The sequence below is a fragment of the Nannospalax galili genome, unplaced genomic scaffold, assembly GCF_000622305.1.
Source record: "Nannospalax galili isolate Female #2095 unplaced genomic scaffold, S.galili_v1.0 scaffold639, whole genome shotgun sequence".
NCBI lineage: Eukaryota > Metazoa > Chordata > Mammalia > Rodentia > Spalacidae > Nannospalax > Nannospalax galili.
In genome coordinates, this window is record NW_008344644.1 from 233,840 (window position 1) to 240,677 (window position 6,838).

Below are 6,838 nucleotides of genomic sequence, written 5' to 3' on the forward strand. Positions count from 1 at the left end.
CCACTCTCTCTTTTGGGAATAGGCAAACAGAAGATGTTCACTTGCCCAGAGTTGTTAACAGCACCCTGTTTCCCCTAAGCTGAGATAAGACCCCTCTTACTGCCATTAAGTTCCTTGGCAACTATTAGATGACAGCTTTGGGAGACTGAGTTCTCTAAGAGGTCTAGGTCCTTGGGGCAGCTTCTCTAGGACTGAGGTCCTGGGCTGGGGTGTTCTGGGCTCCCTCCACTGGGATAGGGCCTGTGAGGGGAGTGTCTGGCTGAGTCTGAAAAGCAACATGTCACTTTCACAGCTTCCAGCACCTGCAGGTGTTTGGGTTGAGATCTAAGCCCCGCCCTTGGCAATGGAGGAAGCTGCGGCATCTACAGCGGCAGTGGCAGGTCCGGGGGTCAGGGCGCTGACGGCACTGGGTGCAGCGTGGGCAGAGGATCCTGGGGCTGGAGTGGGATGGATGATGTCAGCTGGGGAGGGTGCTCTGGGGGCGGAATCCCAGCCCAGAACAGAGCAGGGCTGGGGACGGTGGTGGGGTATGGCAGCCCTGTTTGGTCAAGGATATCTCCCCCAGCTGACTGCTAGGGTACTGATCATGAGGATCTGCATTCAGACTTGGTGCTGCCCAATGAGCACCCATTCCAGGCCGTCATCAGGGCAGCAGCCACCACAGCGTTGCATGGTCACACAGCTGGACACCAGTTGTTTGGTCACACTGCCCGTGAGCTCCATGCTCAGAGGCACCACCACCTCCCTGGGCTGGCAGGTCAAGCTGGGAGACAGGGGTCTGGGCACCAGCCAGCTGCAGTAGCGCAGCAAGTAGCAGGCGGCGGAGTAGGGGGCTCATGCTGCCCGCCGGGGCCGCGGTCTGGGGACTCCCACATTGCCCTAGCCTGGCGGCATGGGGGACAGTGGCAGCCAGAGCCCCATGGCGTGGGCCCGGGTGCAGGGATGGGGGGCGGCTCCTCCATGGCCCCCTCCCGAGCCCTGGGCGCAGGCAGCACAGCTTAGCTCCTCAGTGGCGGCGGCCGTAGGAGCCAAGCAGGCGGGTGGCCGGTGGTGGTGGTGGTGGTGGTGGTGGTGGCGCTGTTGGGGCGCGGGTGCCCCTCCCGTGGGAGGCAGGTCCGGAGACAGCGGGTCCCCACCTAACGGCGGGGCCATGGCACGGCTGGAGGGCTGCGAGTTCAAGTGCCACATGAAGAGGCGCTCGGTGACCATCAGGCCAACTCATCGCAGGGCTCGGTGGACGTGAGCATGGGCCACTCGAACTTCATCTCGCTCGGCGCCACCTGGAGATCCTCACACCCCGGGCGGTGGCCATGGCGCGGCTGCCCCAGAGCCCGCGCAGCCCCAACCGTGGGTTTTTTCAGTGGCCGGAGAGAGGGATGGAGAGGGGTGGGAGATATAGATAAAGGGTCTTGTCTACTTAGACCAAGAATAAAAAGAAGGAAAAGGAGGAAAGGAAGGTTTAAAATAGAGAGCATAGAGAAAATTACAAAACCAGGACCCCCCCCAGTAAGACAATTAGCACAACCATCAAGCACACGCACCACATTGAATCACATTCGTGCGGACCAGCCCTTCTTTCACTCAGACTCATGCTGCACTCACCACTCTCACTTTTGGGATCCCCAAGACTTCTCTTGATTCTCCCAAATGGCGTCCACTTGGACTGCCTCAGAGTAACGAGCTCATCTCCTCTTCCTCTGGCGCCAGGTTTCTGCCGATCGGGCTTCCTCCCCAGGGCCAAGACACTCAGACCCTAGGTGCTGGGACTCGAACCTGGACTTCCCTGCTCGGGACTTGAACCCGAGACCAGACACGGGATGGCAATTCCTGCTTTATTCTGGATTTCACAGACACGAGGGAGCCACCCTCGATTTACACTGCCCTGTCTGGAGAAAAGAAACTCTGCCTCCATTCGTCCTTTGTTCCCCCAGAAGCTCCCCCCCAAATCCCAGACGAGCCCCCAAAATGTTAGGGTCTGTGACTCGGTGGGTCTCTTCTGGAGAACAAATGCACGAGTATGGAGATGCAAAAATCAAGCAGAGTTTTATTAAACCAGCTAGCTGGGGCCGACCTTCCTTCCAAGACACGCAGGTCTGGTTAGAGCAATTGACCCTGAGGCAATTTTAGGTAAAGGTTATATAGGCTCCCACAACCGTTACACAAAAGCCCGCGTTTATACAGCCAATAGTTTCAAAGCAAGCATTTCCCAAACCAATAACTTTAAAACAAGAAAAATGTTACAACTCCCTTCAGGTGTCTCAGTTGGGGAGGGATGGGTGGTAAGTGCCTGGCACGACTCTTTCCTGTTATCTTGTGTAAGCAGACCTGTCTACATGACATGACACAGATCAGGTCAGGCTCCACGGGGGGAGGGCTGTAGCGATTGCCCCTATCTCTGGATGCCTGTGTCTCCAGTTGAGTTAATTGAGTTAATTTAAACAAGTAAATTCAAGCAGTAAATTCAGACAAGCAGTATATTCAAACAAGCAGTAAATTCCTCTTTCCCTAACAACATACCAAAACACACAACCACACCAGTCCGGATGTCTAGGCTCAGCAAAAGCACACAAGCAACATGATTAACCAAGATAACATGGCTAATACAAAAATTAAAAACTCCATTGCAATGTTTCCTGAAAATGACAACCAAGTGAAGACAATGACTTCAAAACAGCAATTTTAAATATGTTCAAGGGATTCAAAGAGGATATGAATAAAAAACGGAATGAAGGCCATGACAACACAAACACTTATTTGAATACTGTGGTGGTTTGAATGAAAATGTCCCATAGGCTCCAAGTATTTGGACATTTTGTCCCTAGATGATGGTGCTGTTTTGGGAGGTTTTAGAAGGTCTGGCTATCCTGGAGGAAGCACATCACTGGGAGTGGGCTTAGACAGTTCTTAAGCCTTGCCAGATCTCCAGTCACTTCTCTTGCTTCCTGTGCCTGCATGATGATGTGAGAGCTTTGCTTCTGCTGCTCCTACTCCAGCCACCTCCAGCCACCATGCCTCCCTGCCATGACGGACTGTAATTCCCCTGGAACCATAAGCTCAAACAAACTCTTCCTTCTATAAATTGCTTTGGTCAGTGTTTCTATCACAGCAACAGAAAAGTGACTAATACAGTAATTGGTACCAGAGAGTGGGCTGTTGGCCGTTGTTCTGAATGTATTAGGAAAGTAGAAATAAAGAGTGACTTTGAAATCAAACTAGAAACTTGATGTGACATTGTGTGAAGTAGATAAGTAGATAAGAAACTAAGTTGCAACCTAGGAATTTATTAGGAATTTATAAATTAGAATTAAAGATGAATATTAACTCTGCAAACTCTGAAACCAAATTGAACATTGCTGTGACACTGTGTGAAGTAGAAGCTAAGTCATAACCTAGCAACCAAGCAGAACCTACGTGAGTTGAGTGCCTGTGTGTTGGTGATAAGTGACCACATGGTGTGAGCCATATCTTAAGAAACCGCTGAAGTTACTGACGTAAGTCAGAAGGACTCCAGCCAAAAAAGAAACATATAAAATCTGGCAGCTCAAAGATTCCTTCGATGCTTGGCTACATGAGACTCTGAATCCGTGGGCCTCATCTGGCACATCGCCCAAGACCTGAGACCAGCCTGAACTCTGCCTGAAGCTCTGCCCAAGACCAGACCAGACCTGAGCCTCGCCTGAGACCTGATCGAGGACCCGAGCCTGAGAGCCAGAGACCGACGGGAGTCTGCCACGACCAAACGTGATCAGAACCTGTGAGAGACAGCTCCACAGCTGGGAGAGTGCATCGATCACAGTGGACGAGAGAACCTCTCCACATGGAGTGCCTGAATGCTTAACCTCTGGAAGGTACTCCCTGAGACTTTGGGACTCTTAACTGCTAGAGAACCCGGTTTCCCTTTGAGTGTTTGTATTGATGTGTGTTTGTTATGCTTTGACCTAGTAAACGCATATTGCAATCAAAGAGTCGTGTGTGAGAATCTCTTCTGTCCATTGCACCTGTCCTAAGCTCTCCCGAGAACCTTCTATAAATTGCTTGGGTCAGGGTTTCTGTCACAGCAACAGAAAAGTGACTAATACAGTCTTTGATACCAGAAGTGGGGTGTTGGCCATGATGAACCTGACCATGTGGGGCTTTGAAGAAATGTGGAAGACTTTGGAAGTTTGGGCTAGGAAAGCAGTTGCTTGCTGTAAGCAGAGTTTAACAGGCCATTCTAGTAAATGCCTGGAAGAAAGCAGTGCTGAGAACAATGTAGTTCCAGAGGGAAATAAGGACTTAAGCAGCACTTGGGATATTTTAGCAAAGAGTCTGGCTGGAGTCTGCCCTTGACCTAAAAGCTTGCCTGAGGCTAAGTTGAAAAACAATGGACTAATTTCTCTGGTGAAAGAAATTTCAAGACAGCCTATTGGAGAAATGGTGGTGTGGCTATTAATGGTGAATATTATGCAAATCTACAGTGAAAGAGAGCAAATGGGGCAGAAAGAAATACAGTGGGGATTGAAAAAGAGCACTAGGAAGATAAATGTTGGAGCCCTGGCATGTGATGGAGAGGATCCCATTGATAAGGAGATTAAAGTGATTAAGGAGATTAAAGTGATTAAGGAGGGACCTAGAGATTCAAACTTAAACAGTGGATAGAGTGCCTCCAGGGCAAGACCACACCCAGTTAAGCCTCCAACTTGTGAAAGGAAAATGCTGCAGGGACCACTGAAGAGAAGAGCTTCCAAAATGGACAAAGCAGGCTGGAGTCCACCCCAAACTTGCAGTTAAACTTGGCAGTGTCCTTCACCTGGTGCTGGCTTTAGAGGCATGAAAGATGCAAGAGTGAAGGGGTCATCAGTTCTTCCTTTACGGTTTCAGAGAGCCGCTGAGACCAGGCAGCGTGTAGCTGGGGTGTCTCTACCTAGAGAAGGCCCTGATAGGCCATTGCATGAAGCTGTGAAGGTGAAGCCTGGTCAGCAATGGAGACCCCAAGAAGTTCGTGATGCCAGAGCTGTGAGGCATCTGCCAAGAAGACCTGCACACAGGGAGTGGTACTATCACAAGAGAGAGATGTGTTTTTCACACAGCAAAGCTAGAGAGGCTGAGCCATCAGCCTTTGGAAGTCAAGTCCCAGAAGTTGGACATGGAGCTACTGGATTTGGTGTTTGTGCTGCTGGCCTTCAGTGTTGTTTTGGTCCAATATTTCCTTACTATGCCTCCAGTCCTCCCTTTTGGAATAGTAATGTGTATTCGGTTCCACTGTATGTTGGGAGTATGTAATTTGTCTCTTGATTTTACAGGGCCTTGTAGTTAAGATATTTCACTGAGTCTCAGAAGAGACTTTGGACTGTGAACTTTTGAATAGTATTTGTTAGGGTTCCAAATAGCAGCAGTTTCCCCCCCTCCCCAACAGGGACCTCACCTTGACCTTTGGAGTCAAGGGAAACAAACTCTGCTGAGAAGCAGCCTGCCTTTCCTCTGATCTCCAAAGATAAGATAAGCAGATTCTACCTGTTAACCAGAGATTTTAGAAGCTGTTTATCACAACAAGCTTTTCTCTTATCTTAAGAGAGAAAAAGTAAACACTTCCAGACCCTAATCTCACCTGGCAGACTGAGCCAGGCTTTTCCTGCTTCCGCCTCCCTGATTTCTCCCCCAAACATTCGCCCCTTCCACACCCTAAAGCCCCCATATATAAAGTCCCAGCTCACAACTCGTGGGCAGACATCTTTCCCAGACATCTTTCCCTTCGCGGACATCTTTCCCTTCCCCGAGGGAAAGGTGCCCCGTGCAAAATAAATCTGTATCCCACTGAGAATTCCATCTGTGCCTCGGTGCCTCCTCCATCCGTGCCATCCGCTCACTCCCGCCCGCTCTCTACCTATCAGTATTGACTATGGAGACATTTAAAGTTGGACTAAATGCATTTTGCATTTAGTATGCAATTTGTCTCTTGATTTTACAGGGGCTTATAGTTAAGATATTTCACTGAGTCTCAGAAGAGACTTTGGACCGTGAACTTTTGAATAGTAATGACTATGGAGACTTTTAAAGTTGGACTAAATGCATTTTGCATTTTATATGGTCATGAGCCTATGGGGGCCAGGGTGTGGAATGTGGTGGTTTGAATGAAACTGTCCCCCATAGGCTCCAAGTATTTGGACATTTTGTCCCCAGATGACGGTGCTGTTTTGGGAGGTTTTAGAAGGTGTGGCTATCCTGGAGGAAGCATGTCACTGGGGGTGGGCTTAGAGAATTCTTAAGCCTTGCAAGATCTCCAGCTGCTTTCTTTCTTCTTGTGCCTGCATGATGATGTGAGAGCTTAGTTTTGGCTCCTCCTCCTCCAGCGACCTCAAGCCACCATGCCTCCCTGCCATGATGGACTACAATTCCCCTGGAACCATAAGCTTAAATTAACTCTTCTTTCTATAAATTCCTTGGATCAGTGGTCTATCACAGCAACAGAAAAGCAACTAATACAAATTTCAAGTATAAAATAAGTCAGGAATGGACTATGAAAGACCCCTGGGACAAATCATGGGTTACAGGCATAGAAGAAATAGAAGAAACCCAGGCCAAAGTCACAAAGTGTATTTTTAGCAAAATCATAGAAGAAAATTTCCCAAACCTAGGGAAAGAGGTATCTTTCATGTTCTAAGAGTTATACAGAACACCAAGTAGACAGGACCAGAAAAGAAACTCCTCACATCATACACTATACTACAAAACACTAAATGTACAAAACAAAGAAAAGACATTGAAAACTATGGAAGAGAAAAAAATCAAGTCACATATAAAAGCAGGCCCATCAGAATAACAGCTGACTTTTCAATGAAAGGCAGAAGGGCATGGACCA

General features: G+C 48.8%; 1 pseudogene; it reads right to left on the bottom strand.

Annotated features, from left to right (window-relative positions):
• Positions 1-286: 286 nt before the first annotated feature.
• On the bottom strand, positions 287-838 carry LOC115071671 (annotated as a pseudogene).
• Positions 839-6,838: the final 6,000 nt, after the last annotated feature.